The sequence below is a fragment of the Trichoplusia ni genome, unplaced genomic scaffold, assembly GCF_003590095.1.
Source record: "Trichoplusia ni isolate ovarian cell line Hi5 unplaced genomic scaffold, tn1 tig00003724, whole genome shotgun sequence".
Classification (NCBI taxonomy): domain Eukaryota; kingdom Metazoa; phylum Arthropoda; class Insecta; order Lepidoptera; family Noctuidae; genus Trichoplusia; species Trichoplusia ni.
The window spans coordinates 1-15483 of record NW_020800443.1 but is presented as its reverse complement, the minus strand read 5'-3'; the positions used below and the strand labels follow the sequence as shown (position 1 = coordinate 15483).

Below are 15483 nucleotides of genomic sequence, written 5' to 3'. Positions count from 1 at the left end.
CGGGTCAATATTTACTCATTATCGAAGAACAAACTCAAGTGAGTGCGATACAATACGTCACTGAGAACACGAGCACATTGTCAGCTTATCAACTCTTAATTAAATTGTTTATATTCCAAGGAATTATTTTTATCTTTTTGTAAGATTTAATGAGAAATTCTTTGTGTGCAGTTTCTATTGTATACAGAAAGGTTTATGCAACAAAGGAAGTTTTTCGACGAACGTCCTGCCAGGTTTACACCTTTGCCGTTCTGATGTGTCACACAGATATGATTTATCTAGCTCGTTTCTTTACCAGACTAAGCCACGTTTCTGCACCTTGTAATGTACAAAGCCACGGGCCAGTGGGGTGCTTGCAAAGCTTAAAAAGGACATATCAGATTTAACGTTGGTAATCTTCAGTTCTAATTAAATAGATTAAAGATCTCGTAAACACTACACGCATGCTTTGAAAGCTTGAATAAATCTGTTAAATAGTTAGAAACTTGTAACACAAATCCACTTATATCCTGGAGGGCATGTCAAACATGGGGCAGCTTATAACGGAACACTTCCTCATTTTGTCACTTGCCCATTTCTAAACTCGTAGGTCTCTAAGTGCATCGATCACCATGTGTACAAATCGTATAGGGTCATCACTTTTCAACAACGGACAAAAGTTTTCCTAATCTTCATAAAAACAATCCAGATTCTCGTCCTTTTGCGTTTGACGAACATTATAACCTTATTTGTATAATAAGCTTTACAACTCAGACCAAGTGTCCATGAATCATAGATTCAATTTTTGCTTCGAAATTTCAAGGTTGAAGAAAGTTTTCGCAGCTATTCAACTGGTACATACAGAAGTACCATGTCAAGTGATAGCAACCCTAAGTGTTGTGGGTAATACGAACTGGGCAAGTACCCGGAACTATACGTTGTGTGGTCCCTGGAGGGGGGCGCGGAAATCGATGACATGCGATCCAATTTCAAAACAAACATGCTTTTGGACACTACTTACCATTATTGATTCACTGCAGGAAGATTTCGAATTTTGATCATAATATTATCTTACTTCAGTCGGACAGCTAGATACAAATCAATATATAGTTAAGTATCTACTAATTAAACAGTTGAAATTAATCCAAACACTAGTTTGATTAGCAATAAAGTTTGTACCTAACGTTATTAGACTGAATGCACGTGACCAAATTTTGAACATGCGTTTCACAAATTAGGATAACAAGATTGTCCAACAAACTAACAACTCTAATAAAAGCATTTCTAACTAATAATTGGTAAGCTTACGAAACAATACTGGTTCATATTAAACTGGCTGGTTATTAGGGAAACGTGCGCACCAATTGATTAGGGAAAATTCGTTGATTTATCAAATTGGTTGAACCATCAACAGCGCGTATTTAGTGGCGAGCACGTGCTGCGCGCAACTCATACACTACTACTGAACCTGCCATAACGTATACGAACATTTCTCTCTCCTCGTATACTTCGCGCAAGAAACCCTTCATTTAATCTACTAATGCTTCGAGATTTTCTAAAAAAATAATAAGAATATTATAACTAAGCATTGACAAAACCAAACCAACTGGGTTGCTCTCCAAATAACGGAGCTAAAATTATTCGAATAAGTGCGATATTGCACCCAATTCACATCTTATTAATACCATAGGTGTGAATTAAGTATCTATTTTTAGATTTTCACACTTTATCACGTTGCTTACTCATCAAATAAATAATCATTTTTATGGAATTTCCTTACATTTACGAACCATTACAATCTTCCATAAAGATGTAAATTTTTCGACCTAGAAACTCGAAGATAAGAAGACATATTTTTTCGTGCGTTTTTTGATGAATTCTCGTTAACGGCCGTTATGAAAATAAAACAGCGGGGTTTGTAAATGTGCTAAATGAGCCTTTTCAAACGATATCCCGTTCAAAGGGCGCATTTGCGGCGTTTTCGCCTTCTTTATAAACAAAAAATAATTTAGATTCAGAAGATGTTTTCGCATCTGCACGTACACATTTTGAACCAAATCGGAACCCTTGACTTTTCTTGGAAGTTGGACTTGATCCAGACGTAGCCACGCAAACAAATAGTCAAGAGATTTTGAACAAATTGATTCAAATTCGTCGTGATCTATAATACTCTAGCCCGGCTCTGCGTGCAATAGTTACACAGCAATGACACTGGACTGTATTTTTATTTCAATATTTGTACTAACAAACATGTTTGTGCTCCTGGTATTTGAACGAATTGAATTTTATGTAAAAGCTTTTTGCAAGCCGCTTGTATCACAAATACGTTTTACATGTCCCACTGTACGGGACCTAACCGTCAAGTAAAAAGAGCATATTAAGAGGCAACAATACATAGGGCTATCGAGTACCGTTAGTACCGGTAGCATTCTACGTGTTGTACTTCTGATTATATCACTATTCACCGTCCATTGTTTATCTTGTGAAGGGCGTAGATGCCGGGGCCTGATAAAAATAACCTTCATAATAGGAAGAAAGGCGGCGGTACTCGGTGGGCTACCTTTCACTGGCCCAATTGTCTTAACAAGCTGGTCGTAGGACAAGCTTTGGCATCCACTATGATTTACAGAGCCCTGAGAAACTGTTGGACTGGTATGCACGATTGTAAAGCCTCGTTTGTTTTATGGACGGAAAAGAAACTTGGACTTGAGATATTTGGTCTCATTCCCAGGTTTATATTAGATGATGTTTTTTTGTCTGCAGCTCTCATATGAATGTCCAAAATAATGATAAAAATTAGTGTATTGGCATCTTGGAAGTTAGAGGTATAAGATATTCGCCACTGATAGGTAGGTCGGTCCGAAGATAATACATAGAACTCGAAGTCATTTTAAGGCAGTATTTTACAATGTTCTGAAGCGAAATCACAGTATAATGAAGTGATATTTCCATTCACAGACACTTCGCGCTACACTTCCACGTTTATATCTTACCTTTTATGGATTCCTTCAGTTACTTTATGTCCTCTGTTGCCTATTTTGAATAATAAGTCTGTAGAGTTTACGTAATCGCTGCTTGGATGTAAAATTATCAAGCAAATGTTTTTGGAACAGGCGCGCAGTCGTTTGGCAGACATTGTAATGGTAATGATCTCGAAAGAAGATAAACGTTGTAAGAAGAATTCTAATGAATTACTCACTTTACAAAAGTGGACAGGTATAATTATGAGGTATAATATCTGTCATAATCTATTTCGAATTGATTTGAGTTGGGTCGAACACACGAGGATGGTTACAATTCCGGGGAGTAAGCCTTGACCTTAAATAAGACGTAAGAAGTCACCGTCAGCTGTTTTTATTTATTTAACGCAGTCACCCGCAACATTGCAAACACAAAATACATATTTTGAGACACGAACAACCAAAGTAGGAAGTAATAACTGTCTTACAAATAGCAGTTTCGTACAGAGATTTAGCTAACCGCCAACATAGAAAGCTAAGCTTAGCAACTTCACGAATTGTGCAGGTTTAATACCAGAACGAAGTTGCTGGTTCATTTCTGAACACCAATATTGTTTCTAGGATTATATTTAGAAAATTTAGTACTAATTAATGGTAAATACAACGAAAACACTGGTTAATATCCCATCCCTTAGGAGATTTTCTCCATGACCATACATTTTGTAACCTACGAATATTTTCTCTTCAATTTATTTTCGTAAGTTTTATTTAACTGAAAGGGACTTACTTCCCTAGACCTTTCCAGGACATTGTCATCTGTATGATAAATAAATATAATAGGGTTACAAACAAGGGTTGAATGTAACGTTCAGCAAGAATAGTTTGTCATACAAAGGTTTTCAACTAAATTTAGTCCTCCTATTTCTGGATATGTGTACCACGGGCAGTTTGAAAGATTCTATTTTGGGTAATCATTTTTTAAGTTTTTTTTGTTGTAATATGACAAATAGATATTTTTTTACTTAGTTGTTATAGGGAATTCTGTGTGCTGACGAAACTTGGGAAAAGGATATCGTAAAAGAAAGATGTTAAGTAGTGTTAAAGAATAGATACATTATATATTTTGTAGTGGCTTCTTTCTTTGTCTCTGTCAGGTCAACACAGATCTTAAAAACAATTCTGTAAATTAAGAGTTGTTTGAGTTGTAAGTTAAGAGAACCGTAATTGAAAATAATAGTATACTGAATTGTCACAGATTTAATTAAATTTAACGTGAGAAATATTTGCTCCCAAACATAACTTTTACACAAAAATTGTTCACAAAAAGTAAACAGACAAAAAGCTATCTATATAAATGGTTATTAAGAGGAGCGAGGCGCGCGTGAGGTCAAGCACCTATTTAATCCACGCAACGACGAGACCACCATGAAATAGGAACTAGTTGGTGAATAGTTTGATAACTATCGGCTTTGCACTAACCATTGTTTTATGCACCGCACGTGCTCGAGGGATCGCACGTGCTTTTATAATGCACAGATTGGGATAAATTGTGGGGGTGCGCTCCAGGATGCGTTGATTTGAGGGTAAATCGTGTCCGATACGAGATTTATAGACAAACTACATTTTTGCTAACACAAGTTGTGTTAATATTGCCATTATGCTAATTTATGAATACTGGGACCTCCAAGAGATTTTTATTATTATGCGATCATGAGGCTTTTTTGTATGGCCACCAAGATTGGTAAGATCTGAAAAAACTAGCTGGACTGGATAACCAAGGCGGACTACCCAGTGATTGTTGATGGACAAATTGGGAGATGCAGCTCGGCGGGTAACGGTCTTCTGCTGATTATAGCCAATTAGCCAGTGGTAGGAAGGACAAATAATTAATTTTAATTTCTATAATTACCACCCTAGATAACTCTTCGCTTTAGTAACGGTCGCGAGAGCCAAACAAAATGGTCTTTCTTTGCAAAAAAAAAGTATGAACATTTAAAAACGTTGATCTTATGCAAATCGTGTCACTAATACGATTTATGACTGTTTTAAATCATCATGTAAATACAATTTCACTTCACAATTCATGTACCCAAAACTAATTAAGTATGATTTAATTATTCGTTCCAATGACATTTTAATACGACTCCAAAAGTCAAGTCGACCATAGCCGAAAAGGTACTGCCAACAAACCTGCTTGACAAGTTTAGTTATGAATAGTTGCAGGATATTTTAAGACATGACGCTAAATACCTTGTCAATAAAAATAAAGAATAAATTAGATCACTATGCCGCGAAAGGATTGCATCGTTTGTGAACAAAGACGACCTTGAGACTGTTTGGAGATGAGCGATGATGTTATAGTTGTAAATAAGTTTCAATTGAAATATAAAAACAGTTATTTAGTATTCGCATATATTACAAGTGGCTGCTAACTAAAACAACTTTGTTTTATTTTATATCTACCAATTTTTGTTGCTGACTCAGTAGAGAAAATTCGGGAATTAAATATTAAATAAAAATAAGTAAATAAGTAATAATATTTATTTCAAATTAATATTATTACTTACTTCTTAAATAAATCAAATTATTGAAATAAATATTATTACAAAAATTAAACTACCAAGTAGAAAAGTAAACGAATCATCTATGAGAATTTTCTCCATGAATCAAAAACCATAAGCCTCAAGCAAAAACCATATAAATGTATGATACAAAAACACATCAAGTGTTTTCTATTGGTATACTTTTTGCTCTACACTGTACCTAATCCGAGCAGTAAAACAACATTTTATTGATACAAAATCCAGCGGATGTAGCTTTGCTGTCAAGATTCTAGACGTATGTTCTTGTGCGGCGGCAGTTGAATCACATTAATAAATGTGAAATCCCGTCGGTTCCATGGCGTCCGCCGTACTTACACTGGTTTCAAATAACCCGTTTATCTCTCAACCACTTACTAATGTTTGAAGTACCGAGTATTCAATAGAGAAATGGAGCGTCAAGGAACGTCTGCTGGACGATTCAACCGTTCTTATTAACCTTTTAACCGCGGTCTTGGATTGAATCGTGCCCTTAGCGGCGTTCGAAGACATGCCCAATGATTTATGACTTAATAATTATACTTACAAATGTTTTTTTTACATCTCAGTAATCTTTATGTATGCCTAAAGCCAGGCGTGATTATCACGGGTTAAGTACCAATTAAAACTATGATTAATGATGAAAGGTAATGTCATGGCGATCTGATTATGAGTGCAGGAATGTGGCGCTTCTAGTCCGAGAAATGTTGTGCATTCTGTACGTTCACAGGCACTAAATAGCTAATAAATAGCCGCTGAATAGTTCTATGAATAAAAATATGTTCACCAACGATAAAATTACGCATATTCTAATCATTATTTTTTATGCTAATTAAACATAAACAGATCATTAGTCTGACATGTAATTTGTTAGACTAGAAAAAGTGTAACAATCTTGATAAACTATATTTATCGTAGCCAACTTTAGAAAAGTATGTTGAACTATTAGCAGAAGACGCTATGTCTCTGAAATCACGTACGCATCTTCTTATCAATTAGTTATGCTCGCAATTTATAAACATACATGAGCACTTTATTACTGGCTATGACTCTACTGTACTCGAATACGTATGGCCAATCAAAAGATAAAAATAAACCATCATTGAGTATTCATATCTACCAATATCCCGAACAATAATAATAGCAACACGTGTAATAAATGCATTTTAGTTCAAACACTCAACTTCTCTTTTTGATTTAATAACCATTTTGTAGAAAATAATTTTAATAATAATCTGTGGCCAAATATAAAAGAGAGCTCCCAAATATTTCTATGATAATTATAAATAAGCTGCAAACAAGCATAATGAGCGAATAATTAACGTGAAAATATTTCGATAAGTGCGACTACAATATTACACATGATTAAAACTAAAATAGGCCGTTAGGAGGCCGTAGGAAATTAATATCATGTTTATTTAATAAAAAATCTGCATGTTTGTATGCGGTAATCAGCTCTAAGATTTACAATTACATGAAATAAAATGGTATTTTTTATCTGTGCCTTTATTAATGGTTATTAAAATAAAAACTTTTACGGCATACAACTTTTACAGCAATATAAATTAAAAAGCACAGGACATAAATAACACGATTTATGCATTCTCTGTACTTATCATATATGCATGTATTTCCGAGTGATGGCAAAGGGCCAAATTATTTTAAAGGAATTTATAACTTCAAAAATTCAAAAGCAACATTCTTTCCCTAGTAAATACGCGTTCTAGATTTTCAAATATCTTTAAATGGTAAAATAACGAGATAGCGATTTATCAAACAGATGCATTCGTTGTGAAACTCATCTGTCAAGTGCGATGTAAAATTTTAATGATCTCGGTCAAGATGCTTCGGTAATTTGCATCGGAACTCATCGCCCACCTACGATTTTCAGGTCAATTACTTAACCTGCTTGGCCCTAATATGAATGTATAATATAAACTTATTTACATGAACACAGAAAATGTAAAACAGATGAGCATCAAAACGATTTGTTTACATATCAACAAGAAGTTCGTAGTTCATTAAATAGATAAGAATTGAACAAAAGAGGGGAAACCCAGCAATTATTTTAATAAAGTTATATTTCTGGATTGTAAGTTATCTGAAATCTTGAATTACAATACTGTGGTAAATAAGAAGATAGAAAATATATTGAGAACCTAAGTAGAAGCCAATCCTTTCTCGGCAAGGTATTATATACTGCGGAATTTTCTTTTAATCCCTCAGTAAGATCCTTCCGACACAAACAACTGAGTAAAGATTTTTGAACATAAAAGCCGACAGCATAAATAATTATATAATGAATACGATCATATAAATCGTTCAGAACCCATAAATGGCTTAGTTATTGCAAACATTTGTTTGATTGATTACTTCAAACATCAATTACAATTAAACTGTTTTGTTCAGAACATATTTGATTTGATATTACCTCTCAGTAATTGGTTTAACATGCGGAATTCTCCGGAGATCTGTATCTGACATCGCAATCTAGCCTCAGTCGTACGTTAATTTAGGCTTAAGCGATATCTATTAATGTGATAGCCCTTGATGATAAAGCTATTATGTTATTGGCAAGAAGATTGTTTAGAGATGTACGTGTCTAAAATATTAATGTGGATCGAGATTCGATACGTCTACGACAGTCGTCTATTAAATCCTATCCCAAACAAACAGACATGTCGATCGGAGCTCGAATGATTTATCGCGCTCGCAATCTAGGAACGCAATAGATAGTACAAGACTTACTAATATAAACAAATGTTAGTAATAGTTACTCGTTATGTATTTAAAAACATTGCGAATCGGAATAGTGTTCATCTTGGTATACATACTAATAAAAGGGTAACGTGGGTAAATTTTTTTAATGAAGGACGAGATTTTTGAAATACTTTTACCCATTGAAGCGCACGTTATTTGCGAGTTATGAAGTTTCATATTATAGATTATATTATATTAATCAGAAGAAGACCGTTCAATTAAGTGAAAATTAGCCATAAATAAATAAATACTGTATAAAATGATTACAATCATCCTATTGAACAGTGAATAATAAACATGATTCTCTCAAGTTTTTAAGTCTCTACTTTAACAGGAAACAAGACATGATAAGCGTGCACTTTTTTGGCGGCGTTTTGGCCTTTAACCTACTGCATAATTTATTCGATTTGACAGGAAATATGTCAAATTTCTTCGAATAATGTATTCATGAATCTGTGGCATTAGTGCCGTGGCCGTGGGTAGTGTCTTTAAATAATAGCTTGCTTATAGATGGTACGAAACTTTAGCACACTTAGTACCAAATGTTTCTTTCAGTTAGTATAAAGGTACCTGGGTTTGTTTTGGGATAAAGTATCTTGGGACGAACTAATTTATTTGTCCTACGGGATTGACTCCTGATCTAAGCTAGTGATAGCTAGTGTGTTGTTTACATACAGATTCTATGTATACGGGAGCATAGATTTTTTTTCGAGTAGTTTTCTGGATAGTATAAATGCAGAACATTTGAATAAGACAAATTATTTTCTGGACTGAACACGATTCCGCGATTTAAAACAACCCAACTCACTGGTATTTTTTTTAATGAAATGTGCCAATAATGTTCATGTTTGTTTGTAAATAAGTATGTTAAAAACAGATTTTTAGACAGATTATTTTAAAAGTTCTTTCCATAGAACCACTTAATAGTGCACATGTCTCGAAATAGGAAAACATTTTGTTTACGAAAAAACACTGAAAAATATGTCGTACCTCATCTGAATCAATATTAACGATATTCTCGGCTGTAACTCAAATAAAATGTAAACTGTGTGTTGTATCGGCTGGACACAAAATTCGATGGACTCGCAAGGTGCGCCGGGGCAGAGCGAGGTGCATTACATTCCACCAAGAGGGACGCGAGAGGGAATCGGCTGCATTCTTGGTTATTCTTACCTTTTCAAATATTAATCCCACCACAATCCACTGGTACTTGGGTATAATTAGCTTCAACACATGTTCTAATATATACTCAAGTTATAGAGCGTATTGATTCACATAAAAAAAAATCAAATTTAATTGTTTACATCACTGTCAGATAATCACAAAACCCGGCACACACCCAGCCAACCAGCGTACAACAAGCAAACTGGATTCATTTGGCCTGCTGTCTATGACGCGGAATGCTATTGCTTTGTCTCGCTCCATCGTACAATAATTTAAAGTATAGCTGCCTCGCTCACTTAAGAAAGGCGCCAGTGCACGGCGCGAGCGCCGACTTCTTCCTTCGGGACTTAAAAAAACAAAAGCTCTTTTGAAACAAGTTACGGGTAATGGGGCTTTAGGTGCCTGTCAAGATATTGTATGATTTAAAATTTGTTTGAGATGCCATGAGGCATGGGCAGTTGAAGTTCAAGCGAGAAATCTAATGTCTGTTGTCTTGATAACAAGAAACGGCCGCAATGTAAGATGTTGCTTAATGATAAAGCAGGAATTTAAAGATCAGCTGTGTTTGTTGTTATTAAATAAAATAAAAGTTTTTCTGTTGACATTATAAAAACATAATGGGTACCTGTGTTCAAAATAACAAATTTAATTTTAAGTAATATTGAACATAAGGGAGTCGTTTATAGAGTATCTAAAACAACTCTTAGCCAAAAAATATTCACATGCAAAAAATATTCCTAATTCCGACATTCAAAAATGTCGAGATCTCCCGAACTCCGGCGAGCTCCTTTATGCAAGCAAAAAATCAGCATACTCTGTATTGTATTGTATCCAATTGTATCGGTCCCATACATGCGTCGACTGGGCTCAATTTTGTTGATCATCATTACGCTTTACCTGCCCATTTCGCAACGAATACATTTAATTATTAAATATCTTCAGGATCATTTCTTACTAACCGTTTACTAAGATATTCTCTAATTATGTAATTACACAGTCCTTTAACGTCAAACGAAATATTTTACATAAGAACTCTTGAAAGTTGTATGGGATACATTATTTTTTGTTTAAGCGAAAAGCGTTTAACTGCGAAAAACAAGAATGATTTAATAACTCGTGTAGCAATCAATAACAGAATAGGGTTCCTTGCTTTCAAAGAACAAACGGTTTCCTCAAGTGTATTTTGCGTTCAATATTTACTTTAAACAAAGGTGTAAAGAAAGCCTTCTGTGAGAGCAAACCGTGAAATTGTGTTGCTACTAGTTTCCCTCGGCAAATACAAACTATCTTTATACGTGGGTTATTGTAGAAATAAAATAAACTTTACCATTATTTGTTTATTGTTGAGTTTCAATTGTTTTCAGGAGCTCCTCAATTGTAATGTATCCTGTACTATTCAATATTATTGAAGTTGCAAAATTTCGTTTACCCGTACCCCGTACCAAGCTGGGACTGACACTATAATAGCGTAATAGTCTTAAGTGGTCAATCTCATTTTTAAAAGAAGTGACTTCGCATGTTCACTCAAAAACCTTTTAGCAAACCTCACTACGGACGATTTAGTTCGACATACTGTGATATGTTGGATGATTTGTAAATTACTACTGATCGAAAATGTAGCCTATACATATTTACTTTTACAGGTAGTACGTACAGCCAGGGCCTTCTTACGAGATGCAGTAGTTGAAGTTCCCATGCATGGGACATGGATTTTCTATAATAAAATAATGATGAAAATCGGTTCAGTAGTTCCCGACTGAACCTACCAGAAAATCGCTCACTACATCTAAATATTCTAGTCTGTTATTTCATAGTTAGTTCAGTGCTAGTTTCCCTAATTGCATCTAATTAGTTATTCAGTTTAAGTGTGCAAATATAATAGGGAGTGATGAATAAAACAACAATATGTTCATTCATGTATAATTTATTTCCATTTGCGACTGGGTATTTAACGAATCTCACTTAAAACAATACAAGTGTAAGACCTGAGTCCGCACACTGTTTCACTTCTACGGACACATCAAATTGGTTCGTAATACAGACTAGTAAAATAATGGAGTGTTCATCGTTTACTGCAAAGGAATAACTTTAATGTGCGTTACTTTATAGATATTGTTGAACAATGACCGCGTACAGCCAAACTTACGAACAGCGATTGATTTTTCGTAATAAAAATTGCTCTTTTATTAGTTTTCCGACAGATGTTTTCAAATTCATTCATTATAGACCTTTCCATATCTCCATTAGTTTACTGCTCTGTGTATCGCAGGCACTCGCGACGGTACGGACGCATCCTACATAATCATGAATAAGTCATGAGAAAAGAGAGTAATTCCTAGCCTCTGTTTGTATTGTAAATAACTACTTAGGTCCCTTTATTTGACACATAGGTTTCAGAAAATTAACTACTTTCAAGCATTCGGGTGTTGTGATGTCGCATATTATGATCAAGTTTTTTTTATAATTATTAGTCCGCACCACCATACATTTATTCTACACAGTTAATATATAACTAGGAAGGCTAACATCGGAAATCTCACGTATATCAGTGGATCAAACTAATAAGATGAATAAATTCGTACGTTAACACACAAATCACTTAGAAAATAACAAATTCATTCAAGGATAACAGATTAATCTGCTCCGGTACAATTTGTGCTTACACTGTGTCTGTAGTAGAAAAACAGTATAATCCTCACACAAACTTATAGCCTTTAATATATCACATAAAGTTTAGGTACGATTATAAATACATTACACTCTCGCGTCCGCTACTACTGGGGCCACTGCTAAACTTAGAGAGAAGCCGCTCTTTTGTAAAAAAAAAATGAATATAATATTTAAAAAAACGAATACAATAAGAAATATTAAAAATTCTGTGAGTATGGAATAATGAAGGCGGCCACAGTTTGATTTGAGATTATATAGCAAGTTCATATCGGTGGCTTGTTCGTTTTCGGTAACGAAGAGTTTCATTTACTATATTATTAATTATTATATAAGTTTACGGATCTAGTACATATTGAAAGGCTACCATTCATAATGATTAATTCTATTACTACTTAGGTTATGTTTCATTCTAGTTAGCATATGAAGAATCGAGTTATTTTTTAATCCGTTAACACCCCGTCTCTTAATTATACCCAAATAAATAAATTAAAGTAGGTCGCCGCTTTCTGCACAACACTGGTTATTATTAAATTCTCTTAATTTGAGATCACTACAGCTTGACAACCCACAACATAAAAGTACTTTAAAAGTACCCCAAATAAATACAAATTGGATGGAAGAACTAAATGCGAAAATATACAATTAAATTGATATAATCAAACTTACTGATCCACATATTAAAACAAACAAGCCACACAAACAAGTCATTTAAATAAAAAATAAATTAATCTAATACATTAAATTACTTGACACGGTTATTATAACTCGGAATGTTCGTCTTCGCCATCGGAAAGCTGCAGCGGTGGTTCAGTGGTCTCGGTTTCCTCAGCTTTTTCTGTGGCCGGCTTCTCCTCCTGCGTATCTTCAGCTTTCTCCTCCTCATCAACCGTTTCTGGCTCAAGAATAGGCTCTTCAGTTTTGTTTTCAGCTTCCTTCTTAACCGGCTTCTTTGGTCGCCATATTTTCATCTTGTTCAACATATACTTCACTTCACGGTCTAAGCTTGACAACTTCTCTCTAATGCTTTCCACTGTTAGTTTGACTTCTTCGTTCTTTTTCAAAGCGTTTTGCTCCTTGATAGATGTCTTGAGCCAAGACCCGGTCTCATCAATCTTTTTCTCTAATACGTTTACTTCGACATCAGTGAACACTTCCTTGTCAGGATTGAAGTCCTTTGTAAGGTTTCTTGCCACTTTAAGGAATTCGCTTGAGTTATTTAACAAGTTGCGGAGTGCGGCGATGGCATCGGGCCTCTCCCTATGTTCCCAAAAATTGTAGAATATTGGGTTAGTTTTATCCTTGATGGCAGCTAACTTAGCCTCAAACAAGTCTGTGGCCGCCTCATAACCATCTTCGTATAACCATTCGGATGTCTCAGTGCAAAGTTTCTTTATCTCATCGATCTGTTCTTGAGTTCCGCATTCGGCATACTCATCCATATCCAACTTCATTTGTACATCTACGACGTAAGCCTCCAAGTTGTTAAGCGCAGTTTCTCGCTCAACTCGTTTTTTATCAACCAAGTTCAGCTCTGCTATCTTCGCTTTGGAAGTTTTGAACTGTTCTGGTGAAAGAGGTTGCAAGTTTATGTGTTGTTCCTCAGACTTGACAGGCTCTTTAAGAACGACTATCTTTGGCTTGGGTTTGACCTCGGGTTCAGTAGCATTCTGCTTATCTGTTTCCGTCTCATTTATCTTCTTTGTTTCATTTTTAGCTTCACCATCTTGGGGTTGTTCTTCAGGTTTTTCTTCTACCTTTTCTGGAGTTTCAGCATCTGATCCAAAGAGTTTGCTTATCGTGCTTCCGATCTTAGACAAGGTGCTGTCTTTGTCATCATCCTCATCTGTTACAGTTTTCTCAGCAACAAATTCCACATTAACCAAGTTTAGAAGACCAGAGTCGTCCATGTTAAAGTGCGCCTTGATTCCCTTGTGTTCAATGTTTTCGCCAGTGTGCTTAGCTAAGGCTGCACCAACTCCGTTCAACAGAACTTGGCTAAGGTTCACGGATCCGATGAACGCGATTTCATTGGAAGGAATGTGGTCTAGCTCAGCATAGTTGACGTGGAAGCCGAAGTCGTCGGTGTGTTTATTGAAAGTGATTACCTTCTTCTGTGGGTAGGGATTCATGGGGCCGAACAATGTCCTCTTGATCTGAAACAATTATATCGACCATTACAAGGTTGCCCCTCCTCAAACGCTTACCATATGTTAGTTGTTGAAGTTTAGTTACAAAAGGGACCCCGAAAAACACCGAAATAAACAAGATAAGTCAAAAACCATTTTAGCAAGCTCTCAAAAGCGATTTCAACACTGTCTTAAATAAATATAAATTATAGAAAAAAAGTGATACCGTAGGATCCTGAAAGAAATGAAAATTCGATTTACTATAGGTAGGTAAAGATTAGGATAAATAAATTGAACTAAAAAATTAAAGGGTAAAATTATTTTTCTCGTAATGGTAGTAATATCTACCTGACATACTTCTATAGATATAAATAAGAATAGGATAGATTGCAATTGAAAATTGAGCCTTAGGTTTTGAAGTTTTAAGTCAACCATATGCTGAAAGAGTATATCATACTTAACATGTTTAATAGAAATCTTAAGTACTTGTAAAACTTACCAGCTTCTCGTTGCCGTCAATGTTTCGTGTAAAAGTGACTTGGATAGGTAAGAGAACAGCGTCGCGTACGTTTAGGGGTGCCACCTTGTAGCCTGTTGCCAGAGATGCCGCCCTGCGAACAGAAAAGGTGTGATAATTTTAAAATAACTTCCTAAAATAATCTGTACACTTTCTAGCATTTTATTAGCAGTGTTTCTCTACTGATGAAAAATTGGAATGGAACGCCAATTTTTATTTATTTCTGGTTTTAGGGTTTTTTTTTTTGAGAATGTTGTGATTTGACTGTGCTGATTGTAAAGACAAGTTTTCACAAGTAAAGTAGTGGCGTCATTGCTTGACATTGGACATAGAGGAAGCTTTGGTTATGGATTGAAGACAAAGACGGTACTGAGTGCATCATTTTTAAGTGAAGACTTTCCTTCGGGATTTTTGTCACGTTATATCCAAACTTAGAGAACATAAAGTGTTTTCTAACTATTTCTGGATGTTTGTTGGACCAACAAGTTCGTGTTCCTAGCAGGTCGTGTCGCCGTTGCATCAATACTCGGTCCCCACCTGTAGACGGCGCCCATGGTGGCGGCCTCGTCCGCGTTGATGGACCTGGCGGGGTCGTGGCCCACGGCGTGGGTGAGCGCGGCCAGCGCGGCGGGCACGCGCGAGGCGCCGCCCGCCAGCACGAGGCGCGCGCCCGAGCCCGCGCCGCCCGCCGCCGCGATGGCGCGCTGCACCACGCCCGACACGCGCGC

At 35.7% G+C, this 15483-nt stretch overlaps 1 pseudogene; it reads right to left on the bottom strand.

The window, feature by feature from the left end:
* Positions 1 to 11348: 11348 nt before the first annotated feature.
* LOC113508065 lies at positions 11349 to 15480 on the bottom strand (annotated as a pseudogene).
* Between the last annotated feature and the right edge of the window lie 3 nt (positions 15481 to 15483).